Source organism: Mustela nivalis, assembly GCF_964662115.1.
Source record: "Mustela nivalis genome assembly, chromosome: 7".
NCBI classification, from domain to species: Eukaryota; Metazoa; Chordata; class Mammalia; order Carnivora; family Mustelidae; genus Mustela; species Mustela nivalis.
The window spans coordinates 117,904,911-117,924,908 of NC_139026.1; the positions used below are offsets into that span (position 1 = coordinate 117,904,911).

At 43.6% G+C, this 19,998-nt stretch overlaps 1 long non-coding RNA gene across 1 annotated transcript; it reads left to right on the forward strand.

Annotated features, from left to right (window-relative positions):
- Positions 1–1,393: 1,393 nt before the first annotated feature.
- On the forward strand, positions 1,394–5,684 carry LOC309868387. The gene is made up of 4 exons (XR_014313674.1): positions 1,394–1,587; positions 1,978–2,034; positions 4,328–4,479; positions 5,553–5,684. It is a non-coding gene; the product is annotated as an uncharacterized lncRNA (long non-coding RNA).
- The last annotated feature ends 14,314 nt before the right edge of the window (positions 5,685–19,998 follow it).

Consider the following 19,998-nt stretch of genomic DNA (forward strand, 5'->3'; position numbering starts at 1 on the left):
AAAGAAAAACAACGTGCTTTACCATGAAGGACAAATAGAAGATTATTGCTATTGGTGGCAAGACGGCCGGGGAGCAGGCTGAATCGAAGGGCTAGTACTTACAGTAAAGTTAGGGTGCTCCAGTTTTTAATTCCACTGTTTGGACCTGTTGGGTTCCTCACATCAAACAACTGATGTTAGTCTCACCCCTGTCCCCGCCAATTGAATGGCAGCATGACGTTCAAATGAGAGCCAGCACCGACAAGTTCTAGCTTTCCCTTCTTGGGTAATTTCCTGACTTTTAAAAAATGTCTTTCTTAGGTGGTTTCCACCCACACGAATTGATGAAAAGCATACGCTGAACAGAATACAGTACCGGAGAATACCAGAAGAGACAGAATTCTTGTGACTGAAACATTCCTTCATCTGGCCCTTCACTTCCTACAGGCGGCCCCTGGGCCTCTCCATAAGTGGAAGCTTCGAGAGTCTGCTGTGGAAGCTCCACCCCCTGAGAGCCCGGGGCGGGATAGACTTTCCTTGTTCCTGATGAGAGCAAAGGCCACCTCCAGCCTGGACTGGCCAGATGGGATCCGCTTCCTCACTCCCTGTGCCTTCCTCCAGCCCAAGCTAACCTTGAGAAGACATAAGCCCACCTTTCCCCAGGTCAGGGTCACGTGAGCTCTGAAGGACCCCTGAGCCTTGAATTTTTCAAGCTCCCCAAGTTACCAATGAGTCAGATTCCTCCTGCTATCAGTTGGAAATATTACTGTTATTTTGCCCGTCTCCTTTAAGATGCTGCATGGAGCCAATTGTAGGGTCAACATGTCCAGTGAACTTGTGAAACTGTACATTGGAGAAGAGAGTTAAGGACCTAAGTTTACACTTCGGAAGTGACATGAGCAGACCATTACGTCCAAATTATCAACAGTGGCTCTGTGTGGAATGTTCTGTCTGTAGAATGGGCAAACAGGAGTGGATCTGTGGCTGGAACAGCCTCTCCTCCACCCCCTGTGATGGGCCCCTGCTTCGACCACACCTGCTCTGCTGGACTGCCTTAGTGGCCTCCTTCTAGGTTTTTGGACTTCTCCTCTCTTGTTATCTGGCCCATGTCTTTCCCCTGTTCTCTTGTGTCACCTAGTCAGTAGTACTAAAATGATACCTAATAGTAGCCAAGAGAGACTCTTTACTACAGTCTGCCTTGCCACCTGCTGCAGGACGAATTGTATCCTCCAAAAAGCTTCAAGTTCTCTTCCTGATACCCGTGAGTATCAGGAGTATCATTATTTGGAAGTAGGTCCTTGCAGATGGGGTTAGTTGAGATGAGTTCATACCAGACATAGGGCCGGCCACTAACCTTAATCCAACATGACTGGTAGTCTTGTGACAGGAAGAGTCACAGAGACACTCACTCAGAGAGAGGAAGGCCATGTAACGACAGAGACAGAGCTTAGTATGATGTAGATACAAATGAAGGGACCCTCGAGATGGCCGGGAGCCACCAGGAGCCAGCGGAAGCTAGGAGACAACATGGAGCAGATTCTTCCTCAGAGCCTCCAGAAGGAGTTAACCCGCTGCCAATTCGATTTTGGACTTCTGACTTCCAGAATGGTGAGGAAGCACATTTCTGTGGTTTTAAATTACCCAGTTTGTGGTAATTTATTATAGGAAACTCATTCGGCACCCAAGCCCCTCCTCTACCTCCTTCCCCATCCCGACCCCATCAGGATGCTCCACTGTCCTCTGCACACACCAGCCTCTCGTCGGTGACCTGTGTCTCAACAGGAAGTTTTGCCTGTTCGTGATCTAACACTGGAGACCACAGAGAATGTACGCTCAGAGAAAAAGGCAGTCAGATTCTCTCAGATCACAATGACCCCTGCCTAATGAGGCATTTACTTCCTGGGAGGAGAAACTTAGCTGGTCAGGTAAAAAATCCAGACTAGAAAATAGATAAGTGCAGATGATCTAACATGACATCCATATGTTCTCTCCCCATAGGATTTAAATGTTTGTGGTCAGTATTGAATACAAGCACAATCAGAGGAAAAATAAAATGTGAGTAAAATAAAACTGGGTGGCCCAGAGGAAAGATGTCCTCAGAGGAAGACTGTCTCTGGTCAGGTTTTCTTTCTTTCTTTCTTTTTTTTTTTTTCCTTTAAAGATTTTATTTATTTATTTGACAGATCACAAGTAGGCAGAGAGGCAGGTAGAGAGAGAAGGGGAAGCAGGTTCCTGGCTGAGCAGAGAGCCCGATGTGGGGCTTGATCCCAGGACCCTGGGATCATGACGTGGGCCGAAGGCAGAGGCTTTAACCCACTGAGCCACCCAGGTGCTCCTCTGCTCAGGTTTTCTAAGAGTGGAACTACCGACATCCAGGTCGCAAGAAACGCTGTGTTAAATGACTGCTCACTGATCTACCATGGACTATGACCAAGTCCATGGTCAAACGTTAGGGTTTCAACCAGTAAGGCCAGTGCTTTCCAGCTATAATGAAACTATAGGAAATTGGAATAAATTTTCATTTCTGCTTCTAGTTTCTTTTTTTTTTTTTTCTCTTTTTGACTATCCACAAGCAGGACTTTCCCTGACTTCAGTTCAAGAAAATGATGTAAGGTTTCTTAAATTCCCTCCCCTCCCCTTATTTGTAGTGCTGGTAGAACATGGGGCCATCTGTAAATACATACACAGGGAAAGAAAGAACAGTTGAATGAGTGAGTGAGTGAGTGTGTGAGTGAAATCTTTAATTTTTAAAACAGATTTTATTTATTTATGTGACAAGGAGAGAGAGAGAGAATGAGCACAAGCAGGGAGAGTAGCACAGGGAATGGGAGAAGCAGGCTTTCCACTAAGCAGGGAGCCTGATGTGGGGCTTGATCCCAGGATCCTGGGAAGGAAATTCTGAAGCTGAAGGCAGATGCTTAACAACGGAGCCACCCATGCGCCCTGAGTGAATAGTCTTTAAAACCTAAATTAATATGCTGAAGTTTGTCAACCTGAGGCATCCGTGATGGTGCTCCCATGGGAGCAGGCAGCCTCCCCAGGATCCGAGGACAGCAACTTTTCCTCACTCAGTAAAAACAGCTGGTTCTTCTTTCGCTGTTTGGTTAGGAAGAAATTCTTTTCAGAAATCATGAAGGATTTTTGTCTTCATTAAGTTATAGATCTTTTTTACATTTGCATATTTCTAGTCCCCCCCTCCCCACCCCACTCTAGGCTATATCCATGGGATTTGTGGAACTAATTGGAAACAAAATTCTGATATTCAATCCCGTCAAGGCTTTTCCCACATGCTTGCTTTGTCAGAGGGATTAGAACTCTCTCCAGCTTGTGGGCAGTACACCCTCCCCCCTCACTTCAAAATCAGAACGAAACACTGGGTTTCTGTTAAACCTGACAGCCCTGGATGTACCAGCAGTGTCCGAGTCCAGTTCTGAGCTACGTGGACACACTCGCCTATGGGTATCTACACATGTACGCACACAGGGGCACGTATGGATACGGATGCTTATACCCTGTAGGGAAAATAATAAGTCACTGGAGGGCAGGTGTCTTTTATCATTTAATTCACTTGGTTGGATGGCACCATTGGCTCTCCCCGGAAGTCACCTGATCGCTGGGGGATCGAACCCCATCTCAGCGCAAGGCAGTAGGCAGAGCTGCACAATTGAGCAGCCAGAAGTATTTAGTGCTGCATTTGTTGTTGATTTTGAAAACAAACAAATGTGTATTGACGTAAAGCAATCTAAAAATTCAGTTCAGGCATACTGACTTTTTCACACTTAGGCATCAGAGAGTAGCTGAGAAATGAAAGATTCAACCAATGATGGATATGTGCCAGCCCCTGGTTGCAAAGCACATTTGAAGGCTTCCCATCTCAAGTGTCTCCCGCAGTGTGTAGCACGGAGGGAGCGCGCTGGTTGGTGCTTTGTTTTCAGGGGAGTGGATGCGAGCCAACGCTTCTGCTTCAGGACCGTTATTTTCTCCTCCCACCCCTTCTTCTATCAGGATGCACACGGAGGGATGATATCCATCCCCGCAACCTCTGGACTTCCCTAGGCACCTGGCAGAGACACTTGAACTACATTCCCTAACCCAGGGCAGCCCGTATCTCTGAGTAAATCAGAAATGATGGGGAAATTGAGAGGCCACAGATTCGTGCCGCCCTCCCAACTCAAGCAGCTGCTTTCCAAAGGCTGTCTCATCCTGGGGATTCCCAATCTTGGGGGGATCGCCCCACTTGAGTATCAGGACTGTGCTAGCTGCTACTCTCCCTGTGTTCTAAGGGCTCTTTATTTAGACCCATGAGCTAGAATACTAAGTGAGTTAAAAATTGTTGTCATCTCTCTAGGCAGTTTATACATATGTGGGAGTTTGCTTCATCCCCATCACTGGGATCCTCGCATCCTGGGACCACACCAAGGTGGGGAAGCGCCGATTGGTCATCTCTGTGTCTTGGAGGAAGAGCTGCCATTCCCCGAAATGGGATGTTGTTTAACACAGGTGCTTCTCTGTGCATACACCAAACAGTACAGTCCCCAAATAACAGACGGCTGTTATCTAATGCACTGAGCTCAACAGAGTAATTATAGGTTCTGAGGAGACAGGCCGCTGTGGATTGAAGCCGTCTCAGTTTGGGCTTTCTGTTGGTGGAAGTGTTTTAATTATATCCTTAATGGCCTGAAATTCAGAAGAAACAGAAAAAGCAATACATAGATATTCTTTCTGGGGGTCTATCTGTTATTGTATTTGTTCTGTAAAGTGGTGCAAGGAAATGTTGAAAGGCTATAAAATACTTGAGAAGTGTTGCTTATCTCCAGGTTTTTAACCTCAGGATGAATAGGAAGTGTAAGACTTTAGGTTACTTAGGCAATGGGTAAGTGGGGGGTGGGTATGTGTCCCCTTTTTCGGTTTTCAAAATCTGAAAGGACGGCTGGCTTTCTCATGTTGGTGTTCTCGCAAATATTGGTTGCAATCATCTCGCGTAGCTTCAGTAACTCAAAGTTATAAAGTAAAACAAGAAGGTTTATACTGTTGGCATTTTCATAATGGGATATAGTTGAAAAGCTTTGTCTTTCATCCCGACTTGATCTTGTTTTTATAAGTTTAGAGGAAATTTTTTTATAAGTCCAGAAGAATATCATATTCATTGAACGATTATAAACACGCTTCCTCTTTCTTGAGCCATATGGAATGTATGATTAAACGAACTGAGGAAACATATAACAGTGCCTACAAAATTATTTATCTTGTATTTGATGCATTAAAAAAAGCAAGAGGATATTTTTAAATTGAGACTGCTGATGACTTCCTTCTGGAATCTACTGTTAGTGTGTGTTTATCACACGCCAACCAACCAAGTGAATCCATGAATCAGTCATTTAGTGGGGGCGGGGGGGAAAGTGGGTCAAACCAATTGCTTGGCCTTATATAGCTAAAATGATTGGTTGAATGACCCAATTTTTTGTTGGCCAGTACGTCGTCAGGATGTAGCTATCATCCAAATTTGTTTGGGTGGGGAGTAGACAAAGGATTGAAGACTATCTGACTAGTTCCTCTGTTTTTTCTACATTTAGTATCACGTTCCTTGCTTTTCTCCCTGTCGAAGACAATGTGATTCTCCCAAGCTCAGGAGGAACCTTATCTCCCAACCCTCTTCCATAATTTCATCGACCACAACATGAGAATAAAGAAAAAGTGAAAAATCATTCTACTTTATTGTGGGATAGATGGTAGAATTATTACTCTGTACAACTGTTAAATCTGTGATGTGGGGCCCCATCTTGGCAAAAGTGTCTTTGCTACGCCACCATAGCAAACCACTATGCCACCATAGTGCCTGGGCGGTAACTTCAGTTCCATGCATTTCCATGGACCACTGAAATCTTTGGTACAAGGTCTGAGGCCTCATGGTGTCACTGGTGTCTCTGGATGCTGGTGGAAGGACCAGTCCCCCAACACCACTGTGGCACTGGCAACTTCTTCATCTAGAGCAAGTGGAGGCGTGTCAGTGAACAGCCAGAGTAAAGGACAATGGCAGGCCCTAGGAGGGCTCGACATCTGGGAAGCAGCCTGCAGAGTCCCCTAGTAGCGAATTCTGAGTGTTTGTGGGGGCGGGCCAGTCCGTAGTTGCAGGCAGCTGGAAGACAGCAGAGACAGAGCAATACCATTTTGTTACAGTTAGGGACCCTATTGTTCGTAGGCTGGTGTGGTGTCGCTGAACATGGACTGGGCTTCAAAGACTTAGACTAAGTTGCTCCGAAAGGCTGTGTATTTCTTGGACCCCAACCTGTTGGCAAGAATGGGATTTCTGAAAATCCGAAGAGAAACTCTTTCAGTGCAAAGATGCTGTTGAAACTGTGTTATCTTGTCAACCAGGGTGTCAATGACACTGGGCTTGAAGAAGCATGTTTGTAGTTCCCCGTCATGTATGGTTTCTGGAATTTCAGACAGCAATCCTGTCCATACAGCGCACACAGCATTTCTGTCATAATGTGAGAATGGGAATCATATGCTCTCCCTTCCTGAGTGGGAGAAAACTATTCTCTAATGTTTTCCAGAAATGACACTGTTTCTCATTATCCGGTGCATTTCATGTCTTGTTGTTCGGCTCAGTGCGTCGGATTCGCATCACGGTGGTTGTCTCCGCGGGCTGCAGTGGGGTACCGGTGTTTTCCTCTGCTGTGAGTTTGCAAAGTATGTTTCCTTTTCTCTTGAGAAAAGAAAACAAGACTAAATTCTTCTTCCCTGTTTTTCCACCTTACCCTCTGCCACCTCGTTTGCCGTGTGACGAGTGCGTTAGTTCAGTCTTAAAAACACGTCCCCAGAAATACAAAATTGACAAATAACAGACATAGCTAAGGTGTCATAAGCATTTTCATCGCCATAATTTACTGTTTAGAAATCAACTCGGTTCTTGAAGGGATTTTGCAAAATATAAGCTCACAGTACATTTCAAGACAGAAGGAGGCCATATGGTCTATCCAAACCCATCCACCTGTCTGTCTAATGTTCGTATCATGGAATTTTTTTCTTCCTTGTCTGGCTCTTCTTTGAATATACTCACAGTTGCATGTTGCATTGTTGCCTTTGGTGGATCATTTCACACATTAATTATTCTCTGCATAAAGAAGTTGGGTATTTTCTTTTTCCTTCTTTTTCTTCCTAAAGGCTGAAGGGGAAAAGGCTGACTCTGACTAACTTGAATCTTTATAATAGCAGGTGGGCAGTTAATTGGGAAATGAAAGCAACCTAACACTAATTTGCAGAAGCGTTCAGATTTCATGAGTAATTGCCATGTAAAAGGTAACTTGGCGGCAGGCTCAGTGAAGCTGAACGACAGACAACGTCTAAATATGGCTATGGCATTTGTGACATATGTTCTTTGCCTAGAGGTGTAGCAAAAGAAAAGGGTTGTTCTTGGATGTAAACTTTGAATCAGAAGACACGGGCATTTTTCAAAGGGAAGGAAAAAGCAAAAGGAGCTGCGGTGTTTCCTCCATGGAGTCGGATATCCTCTCGGATCTGAAGTGCCTTTTCTCACCACGGGGGCTGGGGCTGCTGGGGCTGCTGTCGCGGCGTCTGGGTGAGCGTGGATACACGCCTGAGGCTGCTGTTCTCTCCCCCGAGCCAAGAGAAGGCCCGTGCCCTGCAATCTTGAGGAAGGAGTCCGTATTTTATGCTCTCCGCAGCATCCACAAGACCTAGGAGAGTACCTGGCAGGTGACAGGTTCTCAATAAACAGAAAGTTGTCTGATGGAAATTCGGCAGGTGCGGTGGGCTTCAAGGCCATCCCCATGGGCACGTCCAAACTGAAAGGGGGAGGGGCTTCTTGTACCAGTACCCTCTCCAATGGTGAAAATCGAAGAGCGGGTTCACTTTTGAATGTTTTCTCCTGTAAGTCTCTAGCCTCCTTACCATCTACCCTCCCATCCAGATTTTAATCCTGGATAATTAAGTGACCTCATCGAAAAGCAAACAAACAAACAAACAAACAAACACCCTGTGTTATTCACTCGTGTCTCTGAGTCAAACCAGGGAACAGAAAGAGCTTTACTGGCTTCTGTGCCAAAGGCTGCCTCCTGTGCAAGAGAGCCTACAGAAACAGCCTAAGGTTCTGGGATTACCGACCAGGGATGGAAATCCTTTGGATGGGATATGTACTTGAAAGCAGTTTTGGATGAGAAGTCCCACAGCTTCAGGGTCCATCTTGTCAGATGGCCCAGAGACCCATTGTATATCCATAGACATCTCCCTGAGGGCCAAGAGCTAGAAACCATAACTGACTGTGCCCTATAAACAACTGTTGTGTTTGGCTGGCGACACAGCCTCGATTTCTGCCATATGGTGCCAGGAGGCTCCTGACCAAGTCATGGCAAAGAGAGGACACGGCAGCCTCAAGAAAAGCTTCTCTCTAGTGAGGCGGGGAGGTGGTCACTAAGACCCCAAGAATGTGTGTGTGCTGAGGAAATCGCCTTTAATGAGAGTATTTAAGGCATATGGGAAAGCATTTGGAAGAATCACAATTTTAATGTTGGCTCCCAAGTCCCTGAGAAACAATTCAGAAAAGGTCCCCTTACCATTTGTGAATTGTGAAATAAACACATCTCCAGGGGGGTGCGTGGGTGTGTGTATATATTAATATTCCAGGGGTGTGGGCAATATTGACACCGACGATTTTTTAAGTATTTGCAATTCCTACCCGACTCTGACTCATCTGAAATTGGCGTGTTGCAAATCCTTCAAGGCTGCCAGATTTCTTTTGAAAGGAAACGTTTCTTCCCATTACCTTTCAAAGTCAGCTCTCCCGGGTTTAGCCAAGTGCTGTATTTCAATGTGTTGATATCACTAAAGGAGAGGAAGAGGAAGTTTGCCTCTCGGAGTGGGGGGTAGCGGAGGCCAGGAGAGTAACTACAGCCACATTAGAGAGGAAATGTGCCTGATGACTTAGCTGGGGCTTTTGTCCTCCCATTTACCAACAATTTACTAAATGCCTTGGCTAAACTACATCTTTTTCTGCTCCCATTGTTCTACGTAACTGAAACAAAACAGCATAGCATTGTCATCTGTGTCAATAACGGTCACAAAATTGCTTTTTCTCCTTCTGCAGCAGACTGCCTGAAAAACATAAAGGAGTGTAGCGATGCACCCAAGCAAATTACCCTCCCAAACTCATTTAAATAACGTTTTCCCCTCATATATGCAAAATTCAGATGAATATTTACGACATCCAGGAATAGGTAGCACAGGAAGAAAAAAAAAAAAAAAGATGACACACGACCAGCCCACCCCACCCCTGCGAGTGTAATCATTCTCAAAATGCTCCCCAAACAAATTGTTCTGGCTGCCGTTGCCCGGCAACAGCCGCACTGTAGTATTCTGCCCGGGCACGTGGAAAGCAGAGCCGTGGCTTTGGCTCCAGGTCTGCAGGAGCGCAAGAACAGCAGAGATGGAGAGCAGGAGGGAAGGAGGTTAAAAGTCAGGGTCAGGCAGGGCAGGTTGCTGGGACCCTCAAGTCAATTTCAAGCACTAAGAGTGACATTTGTCCTGTGTTCCATCACTTGATGTTAGTCTTGTCATGAACCACTTAATCAGACTTTGGGGACCAGGGGGCCTTGGGGTTTCACTGGTGTCGGGTCAATTTCCACCTGCCAGGATGCCGTCACCTATGAGGCAGACCATTATCTGGGCTCTTGAGAAGCTCAAAACTGTCATGCTTTGAGCCGAGAGACAGGACAGAGCTGCTGGGACTCCTGTGCCATTCCCCCAGGGCCCTGAAGTCACTGACCCTGTGGCTTCGGCTGGGTGGAGTGCAAGGGGCCCACACCAGGACAATCGGTTTACAGATAGCCTGCTCCAAGTGATGGCCATTTCTCTTAAGGCATTTTTCCTAAAACACAGGAATCATTCTTTTTTCATGTAATACATGTATATGTAAAGAAGAAAATGAGAAAAAAGAAGGAATCGCCTAAAATAATGCATCTCCACATGGCACTAATCATTGGTCTAAATAGAATTATGGAAGAATGGATGGATAGGCCCTAGTGCACTCAGGACACACCAGGGCTGGACTAAGACTGGGTGGTTCCAAATATCACAGAGTTATCATTCTATTTCCAGATATTTTTAAAATATGGTTGATAGACCTAAGCAAGAGATGACTTAATTCATAATAATTATTTATGTATTTATTAGTAACTAATTTCTTTTTTAAAATATTTTATTTATTTTACAGAGAGAGAGAGAGAGAGAGAGAATGGTAGAGAGAGAGCACAAGCAAGGGGGACCAGAAGGTACAGGGACAAGCAGGCTCCTGCTGAGCTGAGACCCCAATGTGGGGCTTGATCCAAGAGCCTGGGATCATGACCTGAGCCAAAGGCAGACTGAGCCACCCAGGCATGCCCTGTTACTAATTTATGATACACTTAAGGAGTTTAGTTCAACAAAACATGATTATTTAGGAAAGGAATTATTTCATAATTGCCTAAGCTACGCCTGGGAAGGACAAAATGTCGACCGTGGACCTAAACACTACTACAGAAAATTTCCCCAATACCTCTCTTTTTAGGAAGGCTCTCCTGCTCAGCACTCTTCAGTGAGTCCCATTCCTCAGAATGAAATGTAAGCTCCCTCTGCAACATCTTTCCAGCATAGCCTTGCGTTCTCTTTCTAAGCCTTATCTCCACTCAGGGAGTTCTGGGCTCAGTCAAACTGGAGACGCAGCCTGATGAACAACAAAGGTCAGGACTCCTGAGTTCTGGGCTTAGCTCTCACCTAATTAGCTGTGTGATTTGGGGCAAGTACCTTCACTTCTCTGGGTCACTGCTTCCTCCTCAGTGCACTGGAGGAGTGAGGCCCCGTGATTTCTGAGATGCCGTACACTGCGACTCTGGCTTCTCCGGAGCATTCTATGCTGTTGACCCCACTCTCACTTCAGATTCTCTCTCCTCTTGGCTTTCATGATGGAGCTCCTGCCTAGTTTTCTCTCTGTTACTCTGACGCTTCCTTTCTGTCTCTTTCTCATGTAATCTTTCCTCAACTCCTCCCGTCAGAGTTGATGGAAGTGTCCCCAGCATCCCCTACCCTCAGTTTCCTCAATGATCTCAGCCCTGACCACGGCCCTGGTCTCTTGTCCATCCCCAGCGTGAACACCCTTGGACAGGCCACTGTCATATTTCCCAGCCCGTCTCTCTGCCTAGAGGGAGGCCGCCCACCTCTCTGTCCTTCCTTCCCGCTGCCAGCGCCATCTCTGCAAGATGAAATGTCATCAAGCCCCCTTCTTTCCACAATTCTCCTGTTTCATCATAGCCTGGATCAATTCTCATAAGAGTACTGGGTGTTACGCACAAACAATCAATCATGGAACACTACATCAAAAAATAATGATGTACTGTATGGTGACCAACATAACATAATAAAAAAAATTCTCATGTTCTTAGCTTGACATACAAGACCCTATGTGATTGGAATGATCTCATTTCTCCCAGGCTGCCCCTTGCTCCAGGAAGATGGAATTACCTCTGTAGTGTTGTTCCGTCTGCCTGAAATAGTCTCACTCTTCCCCTGCCCAGTGCTCCCCTAAATCTAGCCCTAGCTGTGCTTCTCTTATATCAGCATCTTCTATATTATTTTGTAAATTTCTGTGTACGTGTGTTTCTTACCATTAAACTGGGGGCTATTTGAGGCTTAGGACTGTCCTCATTACTGTATGCTTAGCTCGATACTGGCAGGAGGCTGGCATTTATGTAAATATTCATTGAATGAACAATTGACTCCATATGGTTTATTCACTCTCTACTAAATGGGCCTTGGATTTTTCTTGGATGTCCCCTCCATGTCTCCCTGACTTCACACATAATATTCAAATTTGAAGGCCTACTTCTTTCCTTCCCTATTCCTTTTCCAGTTATCTTAAAGAATGAAGCCCATTTTCAGAAAGTATTACATGCTTAAAATTTTTTTTTAATTTCATAATTAATGCTCCCATGTTCTTAGCTCTTACTCCCCAGGAGTTTGTGTTACTCACACAATGATTTGTCAAACACTGGTCTTCAGAAATAACTTCTTTTGTATTGATTACTAATAGTAATCTTCTTTTATTAATACCAGATTTGTCTTTTCTATTTAGTGCTATTTTGATCCCATCAGAGAGAGGTGAGAGATTTTTAGCCTACCAGTCCCTTATCTTAGTGGGAAGAAATGTAGCTTGGTACGATTTCTTTTTTTTGCTAAAAGCCTATGTCCTTTATTTATTTTTTAATATTTAAAGAAGAAAAGCAAGATGTCATAATGACATGACAGAAAATGTTATCAAGACAAGCATTCATATTAAAGAAATTCTAGTCTTGTCTGTGCTTCCACAGCATGTCCGTTTTAATTAATCTTTCGGGGGGAACTCAGACGAATTTTGTTTCTCAGAGCAACAACTATAAAAGACAGGCTCCAAATGCCTTGGAATGGTTTGGGAAAGCTGATGGGAGGAAGATGTGTTATGAAGAAGAACTTATTGCTTAGGAGTTATTATTATTCATGGTCTTGCTTCAGATGCCTAATATTTTCTTCTGAGGCTTAGGCAAAGATTATTGCTACATTCTGTGGTCAATGGAAAAGCCCAGCGTGAAACCCGAGACTAGGAATAAATGAATCTTTTTTTAAAAAATAAGACTTACGTTGGGATAAATAAGTACACAGTATACTGGAAATCTCAGGGAATGTATTGAACCTTCTCTCAGGAGACTTTCGGAGCCTGCTGCTGGCTTGCAAATGACAACACAAGAGACTTTCTGGAGATAGTTCTGTGCTCAACCTCTGATTCTGACAAAAAACAAAAGCAACAAACAACTCACCCCCTGCCCCACCAAAATATAAAGATTTGTGTAAATGAAAACGTGTTACTCAAATTCCCTTGGGCCAGAACGGAGCCTGGTATATGTTTATGTAACACTTAAATTTATAGAATAGGACTGTAGTCCTTGGCAAAAACTATGCTCACAGAAAACAAATGAAAGGAAAACAATTGCTCATCATTTGAAGAATAGTTACTCACTATTTCTTCTAGTGTTTTTAACATGCTGAACAATATTCTCTATCAACCTCAAATTTTATTTATTTATTTATTTATTTTTAAAAAGATTTTTTAAAATTTATTTATTTGAAGAGAAAGATCACAAGTAGGCAGAGAGGCAGGCAGAGAGATAGAGAGGGAAGCAGGCCCCCTGCCGAGCGGAGAGCCCGACGCGGGACTCGATCCCAGGACCCTGAGATCATGACCTGAGCCGAAGGCAGCGGCTTAACCCACTGAGCCACCCAGGTGCCCCTCAACCTCAAATTTTAATTGCATGACATATAACTGGTCAAATGTATTCAGCTGTCAATCTCAAAATTCCCTTCTGTCCTCCTGAGATTAAGAAAGTTTCTTAGCAGAGCTCAGAGGACGTATTGGAAGACTCTGTGGGATAGAAGATATGCTAGGAGCAGATATGATAAAAGAACCACACTATATTCTGATTTCTTGGGCTTGTGATATGTACTAACTTGGTTCGTGAAAAACAGACCTTGGAACTAAATTTGTCTTATGTGACATAGATTTAACTTTGCTTCCACGAGGTAAAAGGAATAAAATCTTTGTGCTCCTCTCAGCTGATGGCACTAGGGAGCTGAACCCAAAAGCTGCATCCGTGGATAAAGACCTCAAAGAAACTAGGCTCCCGGTAGGCTGGGAAGTCCAAGTTGCGGCCCCCTGCGCCAGTCCATCACCCTGACGCGGAAATAGATAGAACCCATCACTCAGGGCGCACAGATGCTCAGTTTGCACCTTTCAAAAGAAAACCGAGTATCAAGTTTTTACCCCATGTTGCTGGTGTGTGGCTCAAGGTGACCTCTCTTGCCTGGGGAGGTGTTGACTCTGGACATGACTGCCCCATCCAATCCTTGATCAGCTCTAGGTCCCCAGAGGAGCTGGAGTGGATGTCCAGGGGCATGGCATGGGAGACCTTGTCAGAGCACCGAGCTGGCCCAGACTGCAGGCGGAGTTCAGCTGACCAGTGACAGCCCCAGGACCACTCATCCCTCCAAGTCTAGTGAATCTAAAGTTGCATTCAATTAAATATCTTTCCACATAGCAAAATGAGCAATATTCTGAGGTATCAAGCTATAGAGTTATGCTGCCATGGTCTCTACCTATAGAAATAGAATGTTCCCTCATAAAGCCCCAGACCATAAAAACAAAAACAAAAACACAGAACTGAAAACAAACTTACCTTCTCTCAAATATTGGCATGGATGCTACATTCCTCCTAGCCAGGGAGCTCTGCTGCTTACTCCCAGGTGACTCTGCTATAATGTCCATGCCATTGGGTCTATTGCGGCTTACTTTCCTGAATTGATTGTACTTCAAAAATGTTCCTTCTTATGCCCAACTTTGCATATTATTTTCTTTCCGGTGTCAAATACCTCAGTTCTGGCCACACCAATCCTTACAGCCATCTATCTGTATTTCTGAATCATTATATTTCTTTTGCAAGGCATAGAAACCACCTCTGAGTAATAGCTCAAGCGAAAGAAGAAAAGCATGGAAAGAGAGTGGTATTTATCACAGAATTCCAGGAAGAACTAAACAATACAGCTTCAGAAAGGAAGAAAGAAGTGCAGCTCTAGTGACTTCAGAGGCAATGCAACACACATGTCCGCACTAGAGAGCCACCGATGTTATTGAGCTGGAAGGACTCACAGCCCATCAGGGATGTGATTGAAAATTCTCCTTTTCCACAGAGAAGCATCTGACTGGCCCATTTTGGCTTTGATCACCCAACTGCTGAGTCTTGCATGACATACGTATAGCCAAGAGGACATGGCATATTGTAGAGACTTCTCTGCTTTCTCTAGAGAAGGATCTTGGTCATCGAACTTATTTCTCCGAGAAAGAGAAATAATTGTGAAGGCAGAAGATACTCCCAGTATAAGTTCTTTATACAGCTAGATCTCAGTCTCCCTTTCTGGTTTTCTCTCTTTTTTTTTAAAGATTTTATTTATTTATTTGACAGAGAGAGATCACAAGCAGACGGAGAGGCAGGCAGAGAGGGAGATAGAGGGAAGCAGGCTCCCCGCTGAGCAGAGAGCCCCATGCGGGACTCGATCCCAGGACCCCGAGATCATGACCTGAGCCAAAGGCAGCGGCTTAATCCACTGAGCCACCCAGGTGCCCCTGTTTTCTCTTTTTTATAGTACACATTAAAAAAAAAAAAAATGTGTCCTTCCTGGGCTAAAATCTTCCATGGTGAAATAGGTCTGTGTGTCCTTGCTTCTCGTCTTACTGAACTGGTGAGCTTCCAGGAGAGGCTTGATGAGCCATGCCAGCTCTCAGATGATAAGCTTTACTTGGCTAATATTCCTTTCTTAAACCCAATACTTAATAAAACCCAATACGTAACCAAGGTGCCTGAGAGGCATTGAGTAAAGATAAACTGGACATGATCACTAGGCTTAAGACGTATATTCCAGTATATTTTCTTTCTTTTTAATTTTTAATTTTTAATTTTATTTTATTTATTTGAGAAAGAGAGAGAGCATGAGCGGGGGGAAGGGAAGAGACCGAGGAATAAGGAGACTTCCCACCGAGCAGGGTACGCAATCCCAGGACCCCGAGATCGTGACCTGAGCTGAAGGCAGACACTTAACCGACTGAGCCACCTGGGCAGCCCTCTAGTAGATTTTCTATATGATTTAAATAAACATACATTAAACAAGTCATCTTCAGACTCATTTTGAGGGTTCTGAGAAGCTGGGCAGTTTCTATCTGGTTTATCACAAGGATTTCACTCTAGACAGGCATTTAGAGAATCACCATAAAGTTCAGGTTTCTGATGGACTGTCTTTCCCAGCTTCTATCCTTAAAATAGTGTGTTTGGTTACCATCCAGCAAACCTGCCATTTGGAGCTAAAATAAATATACAAAAAAAAAAAAAAAAAAAAAGAAGTTATTTTTTCCCTCCCACCATCCAAGATAACATTGGAAGATCATGTATATTTTTCCACTTTCTTACTCACATTTCCACATCGTGCTCATAGGTGTTAGTCTAGAGTTGTTACACTGCTCTGGTGCTGTGTATATAAGTGGTTCCCTATGACTCAGAGATCATACTGAGTTTACATGAAAACTGTTACAGTAGAAAGAGACTCTGGAGTAAGCCAGACTTAGGTTTAAAGCTTGGTTTTGTAGCTTGCTAGCTTTATGACTTCAGGCAACTTACTTTCTGAGGCTTTGTCTCTTCATCTGCAAAATGGGGCAATAATGCCTTCTTGATGTAGTTGTTGTGGGAAATAAATGAGATCCTATATATGAAAGGGCTTGACAGACCAAGTTGTATACATTTCCTTGCCTCCCATAAGGTAAAACCATGAGCCCTTTCCCCTGGGCCAGCTTTTTACTGTAACTGTTATCTTTTGACTCCTGGGCAGCAATCACAAGCAGCCCATGGGGGTATGTGTGTGGGCTCCTATTACTTCTGAGATCACCCCCCCCCTTTTTTAAAAAAGATTTTATTTATTTATTTGACAGACAAAGGTCACAAGTAGGCAGAGAGGCAGGTAGATAAGGGGGGGAGGGGTAAGCAGGCTCCCTGCTGAGCAGAGATCCCAATGCAGGGCTTGATCCCAGCACCTTGGAATCATGACCTGAGCCAAAGACAGAAGTTTAACCCACTAAGCCACCCAGGTGCCCCATGAGATTACCCTCTTGATGCTCTCCAGTGACTCCCAAGGGTGAATGGCCAGGCAGGGATAGTCACACTCTTGGTATCCTAAACATAACCTAAAGCTATGGTACAATGTCTCTGTAGCCTCGGGCACAGCTCTGTATGTTCTAGAGAGGCTTACCCTGTATTGTGTTTCAATGTGCAAGTAGAGACGCTTAATAGAAAAGACTGCCACCAGTTTATCAATCAGTGGTTCCTCTAGTGGTTTTTATTTCTTTAAACCAGTGGATGAACGAGCAAATTTGGCCTTGGGATGCCATTCAGCTCAAAGTTGGTGGCAATCACAAATGGTTTTAATAAATGAAAGAGATATTTTGGCATAGTCCATTGAGGAAAATGAAAACTAATGCCCTTGCCAACATCATAGACTATATTAGATACTTTACTTTAATTACTCCTTATGAATGGAGGGAATATAGGAAATGGAATTCTAATTCGTACATCTAAGCTATGCTATTGAAGGCGAAGGTCTTTATGGCCTTATTGATTTGGAAAAAAAAAAAAAAACAACTTTATAGGGCATAGCTGAAATTGGCATAAAAGTTATGTCCCATGGCTGACATTGCTGCTGTTTGATGCTTGCTGTCAAATTGTAGAAAAGCAAGACATGAATCCCTGAGTGATTTCCTGTGCATGCATTTGCCAACAAATAAGGCTCAGCCTAGCTGGAACCGTGTTGTGTTCAGAAGCAATAGAAACATAGTCTGTTTGTGTTCTTTCCCCCGCTGTGAGTTCTAGAGTCGCTGGTAGCTTTAACGGTTTGTACATCTCTTTCTTGATAATCAGACACAGACAATGTGTTCTGTAGACATACCGACATATTCTGTCAAGCCTTGGGGGCTTCCAGCATGAACTAAGAAGAATGCCCCAGACTGGTATTGGCATTTCATTTTTCAGAAAAGCAAGGTGAAGGAAAAAAAAAAAGAAGAAGAAGAAAAGATAATTGGGATGCAGCCTGGAGAAACTTGTTCTTTTTTGTTCTTTTCTTGAAAGATTTTATTTATAAGGAATCGCTATACCCAGTGTGGGCTCAAACTTACAACCTCAAGATTAAGAATCGCGTGGTCTACCAACTGAGCCAGCCAGACGCCCCTGGAATAACTTCTTTACCTCAGCTCTGTTGTCACCTTCCATAGCACTATGCTGACATACCCTCAGTGACAGCCTTTGGTGGCAGAACAAGGTCGTTAATGCTGGGTCCTCGTGACTTAGTATGAGGACGCCCTCAGTTCACTGTGCCTTCTGAACCGTAGCTGGGGTACAGTTACCTCTCTGCCTATAATTCTCAGACCATCTTGGTTACCCAGAGATACGCAGCTTGATATATGTATCAAGCCATCTAATCTCTGTTTTCATCCCTAATCCTCCAAAATGAGTTCATTTCTCACAGTATATGAGTAGATATTTGATATACATCTGACATATCATATGCCTGAAAAATCTGATACATACACACAGCATATGAGGAGCCACATGGTACAATGAAAAAAAAAACCTTAGACAAAAAGAAGAAAAAAATAAAGCAAAAAGATGTTGGATTTTGCTTCTAACTAATTGTGTGATCTTGCACAAATAAATCATGTGTCTCCTCTTTGGAAATCCCATTTCTCACCATTAAAATCCATCAACAAAATATTATTATTTTATTGTTATAAATATTATAAAAATCAAATGAGATTAAAAAGTACTTGAAAGCTATTAAGATCTGTATAAATGGGAGGCAATATTTTAGGACACACTTTGACCTAGCACACTGATGGTCATTACGGAAGATGAAGAAATGAAAGACACAGGACTTACCTTCGCAGGATTTATCACCTGCACTGAAAGATCACACACATACATATATAAGATAATTAGTCATTCACGTCATTAGAAACTGATGCATGTAAAGTAGGCAGATGGCATGCATCATGTTAATAGTTCAAAACAATTGAAATCTTATAAACATTAGATTTACTAATAAGATGTTAGTGATAAGCAGTATCATCATATACCCCTTCTCCATCATAGTTTATTTTAGGCATTATCTCCATCTTTCTTTATGTCCTAGCTTAGGTTACAGATAAGTCTACATTTAGATCACAATGAAATATCCTTCATTTATTTAGTTCCTATATATGTCTTGTTTATCACTACATCCTAACACCTAAAATAATGTTTTATAAATAGCATTGAATGAATAGATAAATCAGTTAATCAACCCATGAAAAAGAAGCAGCTTTTCATTTGGATTCACATGTGTGTTTTGTAATTCTGGAGAAAAAAATAGAAACAGTGGAAAGAACACCAGCATACACACACACACGGACAAGTTAGCTTGATCATACAGAGACCTATCAGAATTGAAGAGGGCAAGGAAGAAAACTGGAGGACAAACTTTGCAAAGGTTATCCAGAAAACTCCGTGACTCTCTCAGATCCGGTGAGAACCACTGGTCAAACATTTAAGGCTCTACCTCTCTAACGCAATGTCCTAACTGAATGGGCACCTTTCATGGAACAGTCTCCCGCTTTCTGATTTTTCCTAATTCTTTTCAGCTTCCCAGAACCCTATGCTGTTAACACAGTCACTTAAGGTTAGTGTGTGCATTTAGGTCTTATGGGATAATCGATTCTTTTAACCTGGATATTGTTGTGAAAGTAGCTGGAGGTATGCAAAGCAAACTCCCACCCCACTGATGCTTGCCCATTGCAGGGAATGATCAGTTCGGAGGGAGTTGTTTTCTGTGAAGATCACCTATGCTAATCAGCTCCTGCATAATAGTTAACCCCTCAGGCCAGGGAATATGGTTGTCACTGTGCAACAGTGCTGGTTACTAGTTTGGACCGGACTAGCTGATTGTTTGTCCCATTTATATGTACTTGCCGACCACTCATTATCTGTAAAGGACAATCTGTTTCTCTCTTTCCTTCTTAGTTTCTAAGGAACAAAAGCTGCCCTCCATTCCTTTTTGCAAACAGGTTGAGAAAAAGCAAAAAATGAAGAATGAGTGCCTTGCATCATTGAATGTCTCCCCTGGTGCCAGAGTGGCAGCTCTTCCCCTCCCTTGATGGTTTTCAAATATTTCTGCAAAAAAGTCATTTAAAAAAAGCCTGGGTGGCCCAGTGGGTTAAGTCTCTGCCTCCAGCTCAGGTCATGATCTCAGGGTCCTGGGATCCAGCTCAACGGGAAGCCTGCTTCCCCCTTTCTCTCTGCCTGCCTCTCTGCCTCCTTGTGATCTCTCTCTCTCTCTGTCAAATAAATAAATAAAATCTTTAAAAAACAAAAA